The 20,467-nt window shown below is 42.1% G+C and overlaps 1 protein-coding gene across 5 annotated transcripts in view; it reads right to left on the bottom strand.

The window, feature by feature from the left end:
• The window catches only part of LOC132834248 (uveal autoantigen with coiled-coil domains and ankyrin repeats protein-like), a 153,551-nt gene that overhangs the window by 34,241 nt on the left and 98,843 nt on the right, over window positions 1-20,467 (bottom strand). The gene's annotated exons all lie outside the window — the stretch shown is intronic.

The following is a 20,467-nucleotide window of genomic DNA, read 5'->3' as shown; positions in this document are numbered from 1 at the left end:
CAGGTGTGATGGGGAAGCAAATGCACAACGCAGAGTTCTAGCAGTTACACTTGTAGGAGAGAAATGCGTGTGTGCGTACACACACACACGCACACACACACACACACACACACACACACACGAATGAAGTGGGTGTCTGCATCATAAAGATGTACAGCATGGAAACAGACCCTTCAGTCCAACCCATCCATGCGACCAGATATCCCAACTCAATCTAGTCCAACCTGCCAGCACCCGGCCCATATCCCTCCAAACCCTTCCTATTCATATACCCATCCAAATGCTTCTTAAATGTTGCAATTGTACCCCCCTCCACCACTCCCTCTGGCAGCTCATTCCATACCCGTACCACCCTCTGTGAAAAAGTTGCCCCGTAGGTCTCTTTTATATCTTTCCCCTCTCACCCTAAACCTATGCCCTCTAGTTCTGGACTCCCCGATCCCAAGGAAAAGACTTTGCATATTTACCCTATCCATGCCCCTCAATCTTGTAGACCTCTATAAGGTCACTCCTCAGCCTCCAACGCTCCAGGGAAAACTGCCCCAGCCTGTTCAGCCTCTCCCTGTAGCTCAAATCCTCCAACCCTGGCAACATCTTTGCGAGTCTTTTCTGAACCCTTTCAAGTTTCACAACATCTTTCCAATAGGAAGGAGACCAGAATTGCACGCAATATTCCAAAAGTGGCCTGACCAATGTCCTGTACAGCTGCAACATGACCTCGCAACCCCTGTACTCAATACTCTGACCAATAAAGGAAAACATACCAAACGCCTTCTTACTATCCTATCTACCAGCGACTCCACTTTCAAGGAACTATGAACCTGCACTCCAAGGTCTCTTTGTTCAGCAACACTTCCCAGTACCTTACCATTAAGGGTATAAGTGCTGCTAAGATTTGTTTTCCCAAAATGCAGCCACCTCATATTTATCGGAATTAAACTCCATCTGCCACTTCAGGCCATTGGCCCATCTAGTCCAGATCCTGTTGTAATCTGAGGTAACCCTCTTCACTGTCCACTACACCTCCAATTTTGGTGTCATCTTGCAAACTTACTAACTGTACCTCTTATGCTCCTATCCAAATCATTTATGTAAATGACAAAAAGTAGAGGACCCAGCACCAATCCTTGTGGCACTCCACTGGTCACAGGCCTCCAATCTGAAAAACAACCCTCCACCACTGTCTGTCCGTCTGTCTTCTACCTTCGAGCCAGTTCTGTATCCAAATGCCTAGTTCTCCCTGTATTCCATGAGATCTAACCTTGCTAATCAGTCTCCCATGCGGAACCTTGTCATACGTCTTACTGAAGTCCATATAGATCACATCTACCCCTCTGCCCTCATCAATCTTCTGTTACTTCTTCAAAAAACTCAATCAAGTTTGCGAGACATAATTTCCCACACACAAAATCATGTTGACTATCCCTAACCAGTGCTTGCCTTTCCAAATACATGTACATCCTGTCCCTCAGGATCAGTCAGAAGTGGAACAGGTCCTTTCAGAACATCCTTGCTGGAACACAAGGTGAAAATCTTATTTCCATGAAAACTGTGCTCATGATCTGAACATGCTGATCATCAAGTGTTTGATGGAGTGAGTGTAACTTTCAATTTGATAACCAAGGGACTTTTCACTCACTTCAAATATTTTTTTCAGTGCAATTTTAAAACGTTTTAGTTTGCAACATTTCACTTCAATGCATTGGTTTATGCAACAGATACCCCCTTCAGTGGTTCCAACCAAGATAACACTCCAGTGCAGTACCAAGGGAACATTGCACAGTCATTTGAAGCAAGACATTAAACAGATGCTGTGCCCACCCACCTATGCAATTGTATAAGATCCCAAGGCAGTAGTTAGAAAGGGAACAGGGGAGTTTCCTGTCTAATATTCAACTCGCCACCAGCATCATGGAAATAACTAGATCATCCTGTCTTTGTTACATTGCTCACAGCACACTCTCACAAGTAACAAATTGGTTTTGACATTCCTCCACAGTACTAGACTTCAAAAAGTACTTAATTTGTTGCAGAGAATGGGGATTTGGGACATCTGGAGTTCAAGAAAGGTGCTACCTCTTAACAGTTCCTTCACTTTATCAGCGTGGTTTCTGAAGTGCAGTCAATCTATTATTGATTGAAAAGCATTTCAGCATGTACAGAGATTTGATGAGGTCTCATTGTATATAAATCCAAGTTATTATTTTGATAGCATATTCCCCAACATGTCACGTTAAATTGTTGCATAACCAGTTAATTTTGGCCTTAACAGCTCATTCACCTAGAGATACGAGGTTTAGTTATATGAATGTACAGAACACACTGTGGCTGTCCATGTAACTGCACTTTGCAGTAAAGCTTCAGTAATCCAGCCTGAAAGCAGGAGATGGCACTAGAGTTATCTGCAAAACTCTCCAAAACGAAACAAACTTGGCACAATCTTTTTCTCCAATTAACTTTCCTCTTGCTCACAAAACAATTTTAACTCCTTGACAACACCCTGCAACTGCAGACTGCAGCTGTCTTTATACAGCTGCCTACACACAGAAGCCTGCACCAAAGCACCAAGAATGCACACTCAAAGGCAAAGTCACATCTTGAAGATATTACTTGGACGTTTGTGCATTTTAATTATGGACCCAGTAATGTTCTAATTGTCAACTGTGACTGGCCACAGACCCAGAGGTTCCAACATACACCCTCCAACCTCCGACCTCCCCAGGCATATACCTTTCATAACATCCTGACACCACCACAATCCAATCCAGGCGTTTTATATCGAATCAACAGAAATGGTCAAAGAATATTCAAGTAAAAAATCAAACAGGATTTTTCTCGAGGGTTTTTTTTTTGCTCACGGTTCTGCCTTTGAGTGGAATTGGAAACCCTACAGGAGACATGCACAGCCTCAAAGCCAGGATCCCAGCCCCAGATGGCGGCTCAATGACTCTCCAATTTTAACAGCCTCCTACATTTCACAGGCTTTGAATTTGCTGCAAACGAGCCTCCAAGATTTACTTTTAGATCTTACACACACATTTTAAATGCTTGCAGTTTTTGTTTAGATTTTAAATCTTCTTCAGATGATGTAGCTTAGTAAATGTCACAACTTTCCTGAGTGTTTTAATAACATACAGTCATATAGCACCATTAACACAACAAAATAGCTCACCTTGCTTCACGGGATCATTATCAAACTTTGACACTCAGCCACAAACAGTTATATTAAAGCAAGTTCAAAATGAAAAAGAGGTAGGTTTAAAAATTAGCGTAAAAATTAGGGACGGTCCCATCTAAGTCAGAGATGAGGAGGAAGCTTTTTATCAGACGATTAGTCTGTGGAATTCTCTCCCACAGACAGCAGTACAACTGGATCTCACAATCCATCCAAGATGGAGTTATGGCGGAGAGGTGCCGGTGTTAGACCGGGGATAGACAAGCTTAGAAGTCACACAACACCAGGTTATAGTCCAACAGGTTTATTTGAAAGCACAAGCTGTCAAAGGTATTGCCCCTTCATCAAGTGAAAATTGAGTTAGACAGATTTTGATCACAACAGAGTCAAACGGGAAATTGGAGGCAAGGCCACAAATCAGATCTGCCATGACCTTATAGAACTGTGCAGCCTGGGGGTCCAACAGTTAACAGAGTCCAACAGTCTACATTGTTCCTAACACACTGTGCTTTGTGTTTTAAGATCATCATGGGGCCCTCTTTTGGTTCAGTGGTAGTGTCCTTACCAGTGGATCAGAAGCCCAGGTCCAAGTCCATCTACTCCAGCGATTACATCTCTGAATTGGGCGATTAGAAAAATAGGTCAATAATACAAAAGAAAACTAAGACCATCACGGGGTGGCCTTCTTCTCTAAGTGGTAATGTCCCTACCTCTGAACCAAGAGATCCAGGTTCAAGTCTCACCTGCTCCAAAGGTGTGCAATTACATCTCCAAACAGGTTGAAAATAGTTTAAAGATCATCATGTAGGAGGAGAGAGAATAACATGTGACAATGTTTATAGAAGGAATTCATTATCTTGGTTCCCAGCAAGTTGATGGTGAACAACTGAATGAGGGAATACAGCTGTTTGAGGGCAGTAGGGCTGAAACAGGACTCAAAGTGGAAGTAAGTGGGGATTCGCTGTGGTGGCCGGGGGAGTACCAACAAAAAACATTGTTGGGGATGAAATTCACTGAACTACTCTTTCCCCACCGCCCACAAGTGCTGAAAATTCAAATAAATCCATTCCCCATGGTGAGGTGCCAGAAGACTTGAGGTTGCCGAATGTGGTGCCACTATTTAAGAAAGGTGGTAAGGAAAAACCAAGGAACTACAGACCAGTGAGCCTGATGTCAGTGGTGGTCAAGATGTTGGAAAGAATCCTGAGGGACAGGATGTACATGTATTTGGAAAGGCAAGAACTGATCAGGGATAGTCAACACAGCCTTCTGCATGGGAAATCATGTCTCACAAACTCAATTGAGTTTTTTGAAGAAGTAACAAAGTGGATTGATACGGGCAAAGTGACGGACGTGATCTATATAGACTTCAGTAAGGCATTCGACAAGGGTCCTCATGGGAGACTGGTTAGCATGGTTAGATGTCATGGAATACAGGGAGAACTAGCCGTTTGGATACAGAACTGGCTCAAAGGTAGAAGACAGAGGGTGATGGTGGAGGGTTGCTTTTCAATCTGGAGGCCTGTGACCAGTGGTGTGCCACAAGGATCAGTGCTGGATTCGCTGCTTTTCATCATTTATATAAATAATTTGGATGCGAGCATAAAAGAGGTATAGTTAGCAAGTATGCAGATGACACCAAAATTGGAGGTATAGTGGACAGCGCAGGTGGTTACCTCAGAATACAGCGGTATCTTGATCAGATGGGCCAATGGGCTGCAGATTGGCAGATGGACTTTAATTTAGATAAATGCTGCATTTTTGGAAAGGCAAATCAAAGCAAGACTTTTTTTTAGATTAGACTTACAGTGTGGAAACAGGCCCTTCGGCCCAACAAGTCCACACCGACCCGCCGAAGCGAAACCCACCCATACCCCTACATTTACCCCTTACCTAACACTACGGGCAATTTAGCATGGCCAATTCACCTGACCCGCACATCTTTGGACTGTGGGAGGAAACCGGAGCACCCGGAGGAAACCCACGCAGACACGGGGAGAATGTGCAAACTCCACACAGTCAGTCGCCTGAGTCGGGAATTGAACCCGGGTCTCTGGCGCTGTGAGGCAGCAGTGCTAACCACTGTGCCACCGTGCCGCACTTATACACTTAATGGTAAGGTCCTGGAGAGTGTTGCTGAACAAAGAGACCTTGGAGTGTAGGTTCATAGCTCATTGAAAGTGGAATCTCAGGTAGATAGGATAGTGAAGGCGGCGTTTGGTATGCTTTCCTTTATTGGTCAGAGAATAGAGTATAGGAGTTGGGAGGTTACGTTGCATCTATCAAGGACATTGGTTAGGCCACTTTTGGAATATTGTGTGCAATTCTGGTCTCTTTCCTATTGGAAGGATGCTACGAAACTTGAAAGGGTTCAGAAAAGATTTACAAAGATGTTGCCAGGGTTGGAGGATTTGAGCTATACAGAGAGGCTGAATAAGATGGGGCTGTTTTCCCTGAAGCGTCAGAAGTTGAGGGGCGACCTTATAGAGGTTTATAAAATCACGAGGGGCATGAATAGGGTAAATAGACAAAGTCTTTTCCCTGGGGTGGGAGAGTCCAAAACGACAGGACGCAGGCTTAGGTGAGAGGGGAAAGATATAAAAGGGAACAAAGGGGCAACATTTTCACACAGAGGCTGGCGAGTGTATGGAATGAACTGCCAGTGGAACTGGAGGAGGCTGGTAAGATCACAACATTTAAAAGGCATCTGGATGAGTATATGAATAGGAAGGGTTTGGAGGGATATAAGCCAAGTGCTGGCAAATGGGACTAGATTGGGTTGGGATATCTGGTCAGCATGGACGCGTTGGACCGAAGGGTCCGTTTCCGTGCTGTACATCTCTACGACTCTATGTTCTCAGACATCCTGGTTTTACAAGGTCTGCTCATTAACTCCCAAAGGAAAAATGGACACACACCATATTAGTGATAATCGGACTAAATGATCATTCAATGGAGTGTGATTAAATATTGATCAACACTTGCATCAGGGTCAGTTAACTGACCACAATAATCACATGGCAAAGGGTTATTTGGCCCCATCACGCCTGTGCTAGCCCTCTGTAAAAAGCCAAACGATTATACTCACTTATCCTGCTCTTCCTCAATAGCCCTACAACTAGTCTCCATTAAATCACGCAAATGTTACTCAAACCTCTTCCTTCACAGTCACCAGGACAGAACAAAAATAAAACAAATAAATCTCAGCTTAAATATGCAAGACATAGCTGAATGATTCAACTTGTTAATTTTAAAGTTTGAAATACCCTTACATTTAATTTGTAAAGCAACACAAGATGGTAGAGTTTACCAGGAATTGATAGAGTGATGTGGCACATCATGGACAGTATAAAGGGTTCAGCCTCAAACAGACTTATGGAATTACAAGTAATGTGGCCAAATGAAGAAATTGATAAGATGTTAAGAAACTTAAGACAGATTAACAGTTTTCCTGAGTTGTTACAAGAACAAAACCAACAATAAAATAACAGCTTTGTGTTTATTCAGCAACTTTTCACCAGCATTGGGTCTCTGAAAGATCAGCATTAACAGATGAAATACTATTTGAAGGGTAGTATTCGAAAACTACTTGTGTTGCAGTGTTGAAAACAGGTTTATTTTGCCATCTTATCAAAAGATGATTATTGGCAGGACATCAAGGGAAACCCATGGGAATTTTCACATCCCATGGATGAGGCCTCACTAACATTTAATCCAAAATATAGCATCTCCTGCAATGTGGTTCCCCTCAGTAATTCAATGAAGGATTAACCTCGATTTATGTGTTCGCATCTTGGAATGGGATTTGAACTTAGATCTGTGAGCTGCAGCGGCGTGTGCGTAATTAACTGAGGCACAACTGAGCCGATCTAAGTACAGGGATTGTACAAGGAAATTGGGAGTGGGCCTTTATTGTGCAGATGTGATGAGTCAAGTCTTTGACCCATTTCCCAATTCACTGCCTCTCCTGCCAAAGTGCATGTTGCATAGTTCTCCCATCCTGCAACATGTTTTTATAATAAAATTACTGGCTTTTTTTTGAAAGGGATAACATGTGCTTGGAGATGTTGTTTTATAATTCACTCCAATGCAGGGTGTCCAGGTTTCAGAATATTTCAGGATGCAACTGTAGTTCTACGGTTTGCTTGTTCCTTCTGGGACTCCCATCTTCTTGATTCCATTCACCGTCACGCCACTTCTAATTTCTTTCATCTCTGGTATTTTGCTGCCTGTTCCATTCTTTACATCAAACAGCCTCTACTTCTCCTGGTCCCTACTCTCCTGTTATGGAGACCACTTTGGGTCTTTCCCAAGTTACCCACTCTGTTTTTCACATGGCATCACTCAAAGGGTCACTGAGGCACCTTCTCCAGCTTTAACAAAGACTGTCCAAGACTCCTCTCTCATCCAATTGCCCACAGAGAGAGGATGTTATACAGAGTACCCCAAGCAGGGAGTCTGTAGCACCTAGAAGAGGAGCCTTGCTATAGGCAATCAGCATACATGGAGGAGGAGCAGATCATCAAAAGAGCCCACGGTAAATAGGCACAAACAGAGTCAGATATGTCAGAACAGATTGAAATTAGCTCTTGCTTTACAATATAGAAAGGATCTAGCTGGTTGAGAAATGTCTGGTAAATGGATGAAGTATCTTTTTTAATTCTTAAACATTAACATAGTCCACAAATTGGTGAGACGGAAAATCAATTTGGGTGAGGATGAGGAATAGTCAGGGAAATAGGTCACTAATGGGAGTGGTCTACAAGCCTCCTAACAGTAACCACGTTGTAGAACCAAGAGGATAGAATGAAAGATTTTGTGTTTGTGCTAAAGCAATGGCAATAACCGTGGATGATTTTAATCTACACGAATTGAAAAATACCAGACTAACAAGTGGAAACCTGTATGTGCGGTTCCTGGAAAGTTTAGAGGTAGCTTCTTACAGTGACACATTTTGGAATTGACCAGAAAGAAGGTTATGCTCAGCTTGGTGTTGTGTAATATGACAAGAAAGAATCAATGACTTCATGATTAAGGCCTTCCCATGTTAAGTGACCTCATTATGATTGAATTTTACATTCAGTTTGAAAAAAGTGTGTCGAATTCTCGTATTTTAAACTTAAATTTAGGCAACTATGTGGGCATGAAAGCTAAGCTAGCTGACATAAATTGGCATACTAGGCAAGGGAATAGATCAATACTGAGACAGCGACAGACATTCAAGGAGTAATTTCAGAGTGCCCTCATATGATAAAGAAAAAATCTATCATATGATAGATGAAGGACCCTTCATCCATGGTTAGCCAAAGTTAGGAAAAGCATCAAACTTTAAAAACAACCAACCACACAAAGATGACTGGAGGTTTAGATAATGGGTCAGAATATAAAGAATAGCAGCGAGTGACAGAAAGGTTAGTCACGAGAATAAGTTAGAGCATAAAAGACAGCTATGTAGAAATAGAAAATTGAAAGGAAAGAGTTTCTACACACATTTGATGAGGAAAACTATCTAAAGGGAGTGTTGGTCCTCTAGAGAGTGAGAACAGGGAATTATGATTAGAAAATTGGGAAATGGAGGATGAAGTTAACAAATACTTTTTGTTAATTATAGAAAAGAAAAAACATTCCAGTACGGCTGTAAATCAGGAGTGGGGGGAAGAGAGAGAGCGCGAGAGAGAGAGCGCGCGAGTGAGCACACGTTGGTGAGAGGAATGTCGCAAAATTACAATCACAAGGCAAGTGTTCTGAGCAAACTGATGGAGCTGTGGCTGACAAGGCCGAGTCCAAATGCACTTCATCCAAGGGTCTTAAAAAGATGTTGCTAATGAGACAGTAGATGACGAGGTTTTAATTTTCCAAAAATCCCTAGATTCATAAAAAGGTTACATCAGATTGAAAAGTAGCAAATAACTGCTCTATTCTAGAATGAAAGGAGGTAGAATACAAGAAACTATAACCAGTTAAGATTTAGAGATGCCATTATTGAAGATACGAGGAAGCTACCAAGTATATCAACAAGTTGGAGCATACAAAAACTGGCAGATGGAACACAATGTGGGAAAGTGTGAAGTGGTCCATTTTGACAAGATGAAAAAAGGAGTGTGTTATTTAATACAGAAATCCAAGTTGCAGAGGGATCTAGGTAGTTAGGGCATTAGTCACAAAATTATAATCTGCAGGTAGAGCACATATGCAAGGTTAATGGGATACTTTCCTTTATTTTGAAAAGAACTGAACATTAAAGGATGTCATGCTTGAAGTTATACAGGGCAATGGTGAGACCATATCTCGAATACTGCGTGCTGTTTTGGTCTCCTTATTTAAGGAAGGATGTAAAGGCATTGGAGGCAGTTCACAAAGGTTACATTGATACCTGGAACGAACGGTTGTCTGATCAGGAAAGGTTGGGCAGATTGGGCTGCTGTCCAGCAGAGTTTAGAAAGTGAGGGGTGACCTGATTGAAGTGTATCAGATCCTGAATGGTATTGACAAGGTGGACAGAGAAAGAGGTTTCCTCTTATGGGCGTGTCCAGAACAGAGGGCAATGTTTTAAAACCAGGAGTTCTCCATTTAGTACAGAGAGGGGAAAATGGTTTCCTGAGGGTTGTACAACTTTGCAGCTCCTACCTAAGCAGGTGTCAAAGATAGGGCTTTTTATTTTAAGGAAAAGTCAATATATTCTTATTAAATAGAAATGTGAAATTCTAAACAAAAACATATCAGCAATGATCTTAATTAATGACAGAGCCAGCTTGAGGGGACAATTTTACTATTTCATGTGTATTTACAGCATGCCTACTATGGGATAAATCAAGGTCCTTCTCTTCCCACTGATCCATCGATCAAGATGAAAGTCTCCTGCTGGAGATCCCTACTACCGTGTTAACATTCACCCCCTCAATTACAAGTGTATCAGCACTGCAGTATGTGCATCCCACAAGTTGCACTGCAGTAAGTCAACCAGCTTTTTCAACAGCAACTCCCAAATCCACACAGATACCATCACCTCCAAGTTCCCCTTCCACTTATACAACATCCTGACTTGGAATTATTTTATTGCACTTACACTGACACTGGAACAAAATTCTGGAACTCACACCCCAACATCACTTGGCTGCATCTACACCACATTGACTATATTAGTTCAAGGTAGCAGCTCACCATATTTTTTTTTCCCTTCGTTGACCCCCTACCATCTCAAAAGGAGATTATAATTGGGTAATAAATGCTAGCCTTCTCAGTGATAATGGTTAATGTCCAATCAATCATTTTGCTAAGGTCTGTTAATGTTATTGCTAATTGCAACAGTTGGTAGGTATTAATTACGTTTTAAAACATAGAAATAGATGTCTTCTAAAAAAAAAACAAATGGGGCAGGCTCTTGGGATGCACAGGTCATATCCCTACCTCTGACCCAGGAGGTCCAGGTTCTGGTCCACCTACTCAAGAGGTGTGGCATAACATCTCTGACCAGGTCAATTAGAAAAGCGTAGAATTCAAAATCTATGTTAAGAATTCAGTTAAGGAGAAAGGACTGTTGGCAACGTTCTACCTCAATCACAAGACAAAAACTAGTGGTTACTACAGCAACATACAATATCTCCCAATCTTGGTAACCTCTCAATTATTTGCTTAACGAGAATCTACCTACCTTTACCTTTAAAAATATTCACATATAGATATCTAACAGTTGAGACAGTGGGACATGGATGTAGGTTTGCTCGTTGAGCTGAACGGTTTGTTTTCAGACATGTCACCGTTATAGGTAACATCATCAGTGAGTCTCTCGCCGAAGCACTGGTGGCACGGCCCACTTTCTATTTGTGTGTAGATTTCCTAGAGTCGGTGGAGTCATTTCCTGCTCTTTTTCTCAGGGGGTGGTAAAAAACATCTATGCCTGCTGGTTTCTACATCATTGATTAATATGTAAATATAATCTAAGCCAGACAATCAAAACCTGCATCCCCATTCTAAATGACTAAAGACTTAATAGCAATCTAGGTCACATCAGTTGTACTGATCTTTTACTATAAATCCTGTGTCCTATGATCCTGCCCCACTAGCTACCTGACAAAGGAGCAGAGCTTGTACTGGGGGACTCCCGTATCCACGGCATTGTTTTCCATAGTTTCTGTTACCAGTGGTTTATTGTGGCCCAAACACATGATGGAGAACTTTCTGGAACAAAGGGACTGCCAGGTAGGAAAACTTCCCATTGAAATGAATGGATTTGCTCCAATCTGCAGTTCCAGGCTTCCATGGTAGGTCTTGGAACATATCCCCCGCAGATACCTGGGGGATCTACTGTACTTTCAAATAACCGGTTGGACTATAACCTGGTGTTGTGAGTTTTTTTACTTTGCCAATCTAATTTAAGTCCACATCCCATTAATGAATAAAATAGAGCCTTACAACACAGTCTCCTCTGCTTCTTCCTGTGGACCATTCAACATCCCCTCCCCATATTTCTTGCAAAATCTCCAGTCATTCATCAATAAGGTCTTGGACACTGGTCTCATCGGGAACTTGCTCTCAAGTTGCAACCTCCTCTAAAGCTGGTTCTGTTTTCCACCAGCTGTTCCACCAAGAATAATGATACCCTACTCGCTCCTTCTAAAGCACAAATTTTGTTGGAATTTGAAATCAACTTTCCTTGGATTACTGGTAGGGGCCTCCAACATCAAGTAAAATGGGTTATAATCACCATCTTCAAGAACAGAAAATGGAGAGTTTCCTGAATCAGATGGTTCAAATAACGTTTAGTCACTCCATACTTTCCTAAATAACTAAAACTAAATAATGACTAGTTCAAAATCATGTGCATAACAAGAATGAGTCAAACTACAAATTTGAAGAAGTGAAGTTCCATCACAAATTCCAGGGAAGTTTCACAAAATATAGCTTAGTCATGATGGTATTACATCAACTGACAAGTCCCTAACAATGTTTTTAAACCTTGCAGTAGCAGGAAACTAAATAGAAAATGCCAACCAAATTAATTGAAAATAAAATTCATTACTGAGAATCTAAGATTAAATCTTGGTAACCAGCGTGATGAAAAGGCAAAAATCAAAGCACACTGAAGGTGCAAGATAAACACAGTGATCAATTTGTGAAATTATTTTTAATTGCAGAAAGAAAAAGTTCTGTTGGCAACAAGAATCAAATAAAACACAGATTAATTCAACAAGCACACACAAACCTTTTCCTTTGATTAAAATTGTACTCAGTGACTGAGTAGAAAGTTCAAAACTATTTCCTCCATTTAACATTCATCTGCAGATACTTAGTACACAGCCCATGCTTTAGAGAAAGAGTATGTTAATTATACCCTTTAATATGAGACTCACCCTCAGGCATTAGGATATAATAGGAGGGTAAGGAATAATTTAATTTTTAAGTAGGCACACTCCACCCTTTAATACATAGATTGACATGAAATTACCCAGCACAGAAACAGGTCATTCAGCAAACTGGTCCACACCACATGAACCTCCTCCATCTTACCCTAACAACATCTTCCTATTAATTTCTCCCTTTTAAGTTTATCCAGAGACATTTCTCTCAAATTCTCTTTTGGATTTATCATATAGTGTACAGAGGAACCGCAATTATCTGAATGAGAGGGGTGGGAAGTATTTCGCTCAGACAATTGATTATTCGGATAAACGATTCATTGCCTCTCCTCTGGGACTCTGAGTTTTCTGAAGTTTGCCTTTTCCTCGCTCTGCCTGCCTTGCTCCCTGTCTGTCTCAGGGCTTGTTTCTGAGCAGACACGCACTAGTGTGTAAGGGACCTGCAACATTGCACAAACCTCTCCCCACCGCTACTTCGCTTCAATGGGATTGACAGGGTAAGCACTTGCTATATCCACTCCCTGTTCAGGAGACTAGATAGCAGCGCACCATGCAACACTACATCCCCGTCCCATCACCAACACCCATCGCCCCCCCCCCCCCCCCCAAAACCCCAGAATGGAGACTGCAGCCAGACTGCACACCAACAGCAAGACTGCCTTTGGGGGTGAGTCTCAAAATAGCACACACAGACACCTTTTTGACAAGTTCCCACCTTTCCCTGTACAGGACACTGTTGGAGAAATTATCTGGGTCAGGAAGGTTTAGGTTATACCTCTGTGTAGAACTCCTGGGAAAAGTGTGGAGTGAGAGAGAGGGCTGACAGTCAGTCATTTGGAGATGGTGCCCGAGCTCCCAAAGATGCCCAGGACTGTTCTTGGAAGCATTACAGTAAGCCAAATTCAACTTTAATCATTGTCATCAAAAGACATGATCAGTGTTGGTAACACCTTTTTGATGCAGTATTTCTATCAGGTCCTTGAGATCTTCTTCGGATAATCCAAAATTCGGATAATCCGAAATTCAGATAATCGAGGTTCCTCTGTATTTATGACTCTTAGTTTTGAACTTTCTCCCTAGTAGAAATTCCTTTGAAGTCAATCATATTAAATCTAATCACTACCCATCCTTCTCTTTTCTACAGCAAATAGTATTTTCATATTTCATTAAGAACTGGGGTTATGTTCATATGCGACAAAACCAGGAAAATACTTGGGCATGTGTTGATATGATGCAAGAAAGAATTATGCCCCAAGTGCCAAATAATGGCTGTCGCCAATAAGAAACAATGTAACCATTTTCCTTTGACATTCAATGGCATTACCGTCACAGAATTCCTCATCATCATCCTGGGGTCTTCCATTGGTCAGAACTGAATTGAATTAACCTGATCAATCCAGTGGCTACAAGGTTCAGGTCTGGGAATTCTAGCAACAAGTAACTCATCTCCTGACTCCCCAAAGCCAGTCCACCACGTACAAGGCACAGGTTAGTGGTGTGATTGATACTTTATTTGTCATGCATGTGTGCAGCTCCAACACTCCAAAAGATTGGCACGATTAAGGACAAAGGAGCTCATTTGATGAGAGTGCCATCCACCACCTTCAACAAACCCTCCTTTCACCATTGATGCACAGTGGCTTCATTGTGTACCATCTGATGCTCCAAGGTGCACTACAGCAAATCACTAAGGCTTCTTAGTAATCATCTTCAAACCTGTAATTTCTACCACAGAGAAGGGCAAAGAAACATATTAAGGGAAGGACAAGTCAACTATGGCTGACAAAAGAAGTCAGGGACAGCATAAAAACGGAAGAAAAAGCATACAATGCGAAGGTGATTAGCGGGAATCCTGAGGACTGGGAAGCCTTGAAAAACCAGAAGATAACTGAAAAAGCAATAAGATGAGAGAAGATGAAATATGAGGGTAAGCTAGTAATATAAAAAGAGAATATAAGAGTTTCTTTAGACATAACAAAGAAAGGAGGGAAATGGCAAGAGTGCACACTGGAAAACACTGGGAAGGTCGTAATGGAAAACAAAGCAATAGCAGAGGAACTGAATATGCAGCTAGCATCAATCTTCATGGTAGAAGACATCAATAGCACAGCAGAACTTCAAGTGAGTCAGGGGCAGAGATGAGTGTAATGGCCACCGCTGAGAAGGTGCTGGAGAAGTTCAACATTCTAAAAGTAGATAAACCACCCAGGCAAGACGGACTGCACCCCAGAGTTCTGAAGGAAATAACTGAAAGATAGTGGAGGCATTGGTGGTGATCTTTTGGGAATCACTGGAGTCAGGAATGGCCCTAGAGGCCTGGAAAAAGGTTAACGTCACACCCCGTTAAAGAAGGGAGGGAGACAAAAGACTCAAAATTATAGGCAAGTCAGCCTGACCTCAGTCGTTGGTAAAGTTTTAGTTGATTATTGGAAGACGAGATTGTGGAGTACTCGGAAGTGCATATATCAGCCAGCTGGACAAACAAAATGAGGGCAATGTTGCTAAGTTTGAAGATGACACAAAGATAGGTGGAGGGGTAGGTAGTGTTGAGGAAGAAGGGAGGCTAGAGAAGGACTTGGACAGAGCTTAAAAATGTGTTGCTGGAAAAGCGCAGCAGGTCAGGCAGCATCAAAGGAACAGGAGAATCGATGTTTCGGGCATAAACTTCTCCATTCCTGAAAAATTAAGAACATTTTTAAGCTCTGATCTCCAGCATCTGCAGTCCTCACTTTCTCCTAAGGACTTGGACAGGGTAGGATAGTGGGCAAAAAAGTTGCAAGTAGAATACAATGTGGGAAGGTGAGAACTTATGCACTTTGGTAGAAAGAACAGAGGCATAGAATATTTTCATAAAATGGGAAAGGTTTCAGAAATCTGAAGCACAAAGGGACTTGGAAGTCCTAGTTCAGGATTCTCTGAAGGTTAACATTCAAGTTCAATTGGCATTTACGAAGGCAAATGCAACATTTACATTACTTCAAAATGGCTAGAAAACAAGGGCAGGGGTGTACTGCCGAGGCTGTATAAGGCTCTGGTCAGACTGCATTTCCAAACATCGAGAGGGGTTTTGGGCTCCGTATCTAAGAAATGAAATGTTTACCTTGGAAAGAGTCCAGAGGAGGTTTACAAGAACGATCCCAGGGATGAAAGAACTGTCAAATGAGGAGCCGTTGAGGACTCGGGATCTGTACTTGAAGTTGAGGAGGATGATGGGATATCTGATGAAGCTCACAGAATACCAAAAGGCCTTTATAGAATGGACATGGAGAAGACTAGAACCTGAGGACACAGCCTCAGAATGAAGGGATAAGCCTCGAGAACAGAGATGAAGAGGAATTCCTTCAGCTAGAGGATAGGTAATCTGTGGAACTCCTTGTTGTAGAAGACTGTGGAGTCCAAATCATTAAATGCCTTTAAGACTGAGATAAATTCTTGATTATAAGGGGGATCAGAGTTTTTGGTCTCTGATCTCCAGCATCTGCAGTCCTCACTTGCTCCTTGCATCAGATGTGGTCTACAGCCACTCTCTCTCAGGGCAACTAAGGATGGGTAATGAAAGCAAACAGAATCCCCATCCCAGAAATTAATTTTTGTGGAAAAAGTGTGGTGACTTGGTACAGCAGCTACCCAAAACACACCACAAAAAAATTGCTCTTGGCCAAAGGCATCAAAAGGCCTGGGTCAAAGGCAGACAGGAAAGTGGGTGACACATCAGCTGTCATCTCACTCATCGGCAGAACAGACTCAGACACTATGTGACAGGAAGAGGAGGCTATTTCCTCTACAACGTGAAGGAATGGGACTAAAGTTCCAATATGATTTTAAACACACATAGGCCTAAAACACTAGAATTTCCACACAAATAATTCACCAATTCAAACAGGGAACATCAACTGCAATAGTGTGGCTAAGTGACTGTTCTGAATAGCTTTTCAGTTCACTCAATGAACATAATGAGTCATTTCTGTCCTATTAGTTATGGACTTAGATAATGTTTTAACCATCTATGTACACAGTAGAATTACATCTGTACATATTTGCTGGCAATTTCTTCCAGCATCAATTCCAACATACAATATTAATGTAAACACATAATACTCTAAACTCTGCAATAGCATTGGCAAGAGGAGTCAGAGTGGGATGTTCACATTATTAATTTCCATGATTAATGTATTTCATGAATTTATACTGGCAACATAAAGCTAAGGAGGAGAAAGTGAGGACTGCAGATGCTGGAGATCAGAGCTGAAAAGGTGTTGCTGGAAAAGCGCAGCAAGTCAGGCAGTATCCGAGGAACAGGAAATTCGACGTTTCGGGCATAAGCCCTTCATTCCTGATGATGCTGCCTGACCGGCTGCGCTTTTCCAGCAACACATTTTCAACATAAAGCTAAGGTCAGGCCTTAACAAAGCAATAGAGTAGCCTCAATCCTTCATCGCGTTACACACACCCAACAGTCAGTCCATCCCCACACCAAGAACTCGTGTCATGGTTATGATACAATAAGGTATGTCACAATCTCAACTCCCCAAAAGGGACCAAACCAAAAGAAACCAAGGTTTAGAAGTCAGAATCACAGCATGATGTCCCTGTTCCTGTCCCGCCCCCCCCCCAGTCAGTCAGTTCTACCTCTGCAGACATGCACAGCCTTTCCTGATGATGGCCTTTCACAGTCTCTCTCCAGCGACCGAAATACTTTTGAAGGAGAGCCATTGTTTAATACAGGAAACATGGGAGTCAATTTGGACATGGCAAGATCCCACAAACTGCAATCTGAAACCACCAGACAACAGGTTTCTTACTTAAAAGTGCATTGGTCAAAAGGAAAAAATATTGGCTAGGCTGACTCAATTTCAACATACACCATTGGATATTTTACATACACACAAGGGTCAGGCATATAGATGGACATTTCGTTCAAAAAGGAGCACCTCTATCGCAACTCTCTCCCAATATCTCTGCTAGATTATATGCTCAAGATTCCTGGAGTTTATTGCAACCAGTAACCTTTTCACCCCAAGGCCAGGGTGATGCTAAGCCACAGTTGGCAGCAGAGAATGGACTGCTGGGGAGAAGCAGAGTTCCCTGTGAAGCCTACTTGGCAATGTAAGAGTCAAGAAACAACAGCATGAAATCTACCTTGAGCTTAGACATAAAGGGCAATGACTGCACATTTCTGGCATTTCCCAGTTCTTATTATACCTTCGGTTTTATTTGGTGGCTATCTACATTAGGTAGGGCACACAGCATCCTAGGAATTCCAGGCTATTTGGCTAATGCAGAAGATTACACAGTTAGATTATAATCTAAAAACCTTAGGATATCTAACAAATAATAAGCAACTGCTTTGCCCAGGCAATTAAAGCCCAGTTCACAAGCTACAATACAATAGTTATACAGCAGAGAATACCCCTCCTTTTACTATCATTTTTATTCCACATGGATGAACCAGACACTTATCAGTTTCATCGCCGTTGGTTCCATTTAAATGGATTGCATTTCAGCCAAATGCAAGTGCACGTATTTGATCCAAACACAGTGAATACTGGAGAATTTGTGGGCGGCACAGTGGCACAGTGGTTAGCACTGCTGCCTCACAGCGCCTGAGACCCGGGTTCAATTCCCGACTCAGGCGACTGACTGTGTGGAGTTTGCACGTTCTCCCCGTGTCTGCGTGGGTTTCCTCCGGGTGCTCCGGTTTCCTCCCACAGTCACAAAGATGTGCGGGTCAGGTGAATTGGCCATGCTAAATTGCCCGTAGTGTTAGGTATGGGGTAAATGTAGGGGTATGGGTGGGTTGCGCTTTGGGGGGTCGGTGTGGACTTGTTCAGCCGAAGGGCCTGTTTCCACACTGTAAGTAATCTAATCTACAAAAAAACTTAGCAGTTCTGAAGAACAGTGATACTAGATTTGAAACATTAACTGTTCCTCTCTACACTGATGCTTCCAGCTTCTCCAGCATTCCTCTTCTTTCAGATTTCCAGCAGCCACAGTATTTTACTTGTACGCACATATTTGATTGCTGTTCTTCACCATACAAAACTAGTGAAAAATTGCCTGCAGAAGAGGCTGTGCTATCCAATTAGTTCCACTGAAGCCACTTTCAAAAGAAAATTTCTACTGTGAGGATTATGTCAATTTTCTTTTGAAAGTGTTTGAATCCATCTCCACCACCCTTCCAGGCAGTGTGCTCCAAATCATAACTCTAAACAAAGAAAAAATTCTCAAATCCTGCACTGGGGGCTTATCGCCAATCTGAAAACAGCAAAATTCTACAGATGCAAAATATTTTTAGAAGATTGGAAAGTGGAGAAATTTAACAGAACTTGCAGCTGTGGAGAAAGGTCTTAATTATTCAAGCTTTAGCACGTTAATCAAATTTTGCAAATCTTGCTATTCAAATACAATCAGGTGCATTCTGCAGGGGACACATCCTTCTTTTCTCACACAGGGAAAATGTCATCAAGTCTATTATCCTTCAGATAGTGCCAAGCTACTCAAACACTCTTGCTTGATTGCCTCAAACCTACCCCCGCCAGGCGTTATCTTATTTTCCTCCGACCCGCTGAGCAAATGAAAAAGCAGCAAAACACAACATGCCCTAATTACGTACAGTCAGAGAAAGAATCATGTCAAACCAGACAGTACAAAGACGATTTGTCTGAATACTGATCAACCAATTTACAGCAAATCTTGTGATTCCTTCCTTGGGTTTTAATGGCCAATGTCTCAGAAAACTACAAAACATGGGGGATGAAAAGAATAAAAATTAACAATAAACTGTGGAAATCAGAATTAGAAATTTTTTTTAAAAATCAACACAAAAGATTAGATTAGATTAGACTTAGTGTGGAAACAGGCCCTTCGGCCCAACAAGCCCACACCGACCCCCCAAAGCGCAACCCACCCATACCCCTACATTTACCCCTTACCTAACACTACGGGCAATTTAGCATGGCCAATTCACCTGACCCGCACATCTTTGTGACTGTGGGAGGAAACCGGAGCACCCGGAGGAAACCCACGCAGACACGGGGAGAACGTGCAAACTCCACACAGTCAGTCGCCTGAGTCGGGAATTGAACCCGGTTCTACAGGCGCTGTGAGGCAGCAGTGCTAACCACTGTGCCACCGTGCCGCCCATAAGGTCAAGCCGATAGGTCAAGTCAACAAAAAGAGAACAGATAAATCACCATTGGCAACAATGAGATTTCTGAAAGTGATAAACGTGGACAGAATCATCTGTTGATTCTGTCAATAGAATCTCACAATGCCATGTCAAATGGTAAACCTCTTTGTTGCCCACAACAGATTATGCAGCCACCAATAAAATACGAAGAAATATTGCTTCAATAAAAAGTGCATTCCTTCAGCATATAGACAGATAACAGAATACACATGACCAAACACAGAATGCCTTTTCCATTATGAAACCCTTCCTTATCTATACAACTAACTCACCCAGACACCTAGATAATTTATCAAGATTAAGTCTAGACTAACTTAAGTCAACTGCTTTGAATCATACACATGTATGGATGCCTGGAAATGATATAAGAGTAGCTGTGTTACATACCTGGATCAGTGGTGCTGGAAGAGCACAGCAGTTCAGGCAGCATCCTCTTCCAGCACCACTGATCCAGAATCTGGTTTCCAGCATCTGCAGTCATTGTTTTTACCTGTGTGTTACATACCTGTCCAACCTCAGTTCTGGAAGGTAGATACATCTGAAATTCTTAACAACCATTTCCTATTCCATCATTTTCTCCTCTTTTTTTTTTGGGGCCTGACTCAGTACGCGTGTGCGTATGTAACTCCTTGCATGTCATCACCCAACTACACATGAATGGCAGCTTAAAGGGGCAGGTATGAAGCTCTTTAGCAAATGACAATATTCTACTCTCTGCCCTAAATGTGGACAGAAATTTTATGTTAG

The sequence above is a fragment of the Hemiscyllium ocellatum genome, chromosome 39, assembly GCF_020745735.1.
Source record: "Hemiscyllium ocellatum isolate sHemOce1 chromosome 39, sHemOce1.pat.X.cur, whole genome shotgun sequence".
Classification (NCBI taxonomy): domain Eukaryota; kingdom Metazoa; phylum Chordata; class Chondrichthyes; order Orectolobiformes; family Hemiscylliidae; genus Hemiscyllium; species Hemiscyllium ocellatum.
This window is presented reverse-complemented; position numbering and strand designations above follow the sequence as displayed.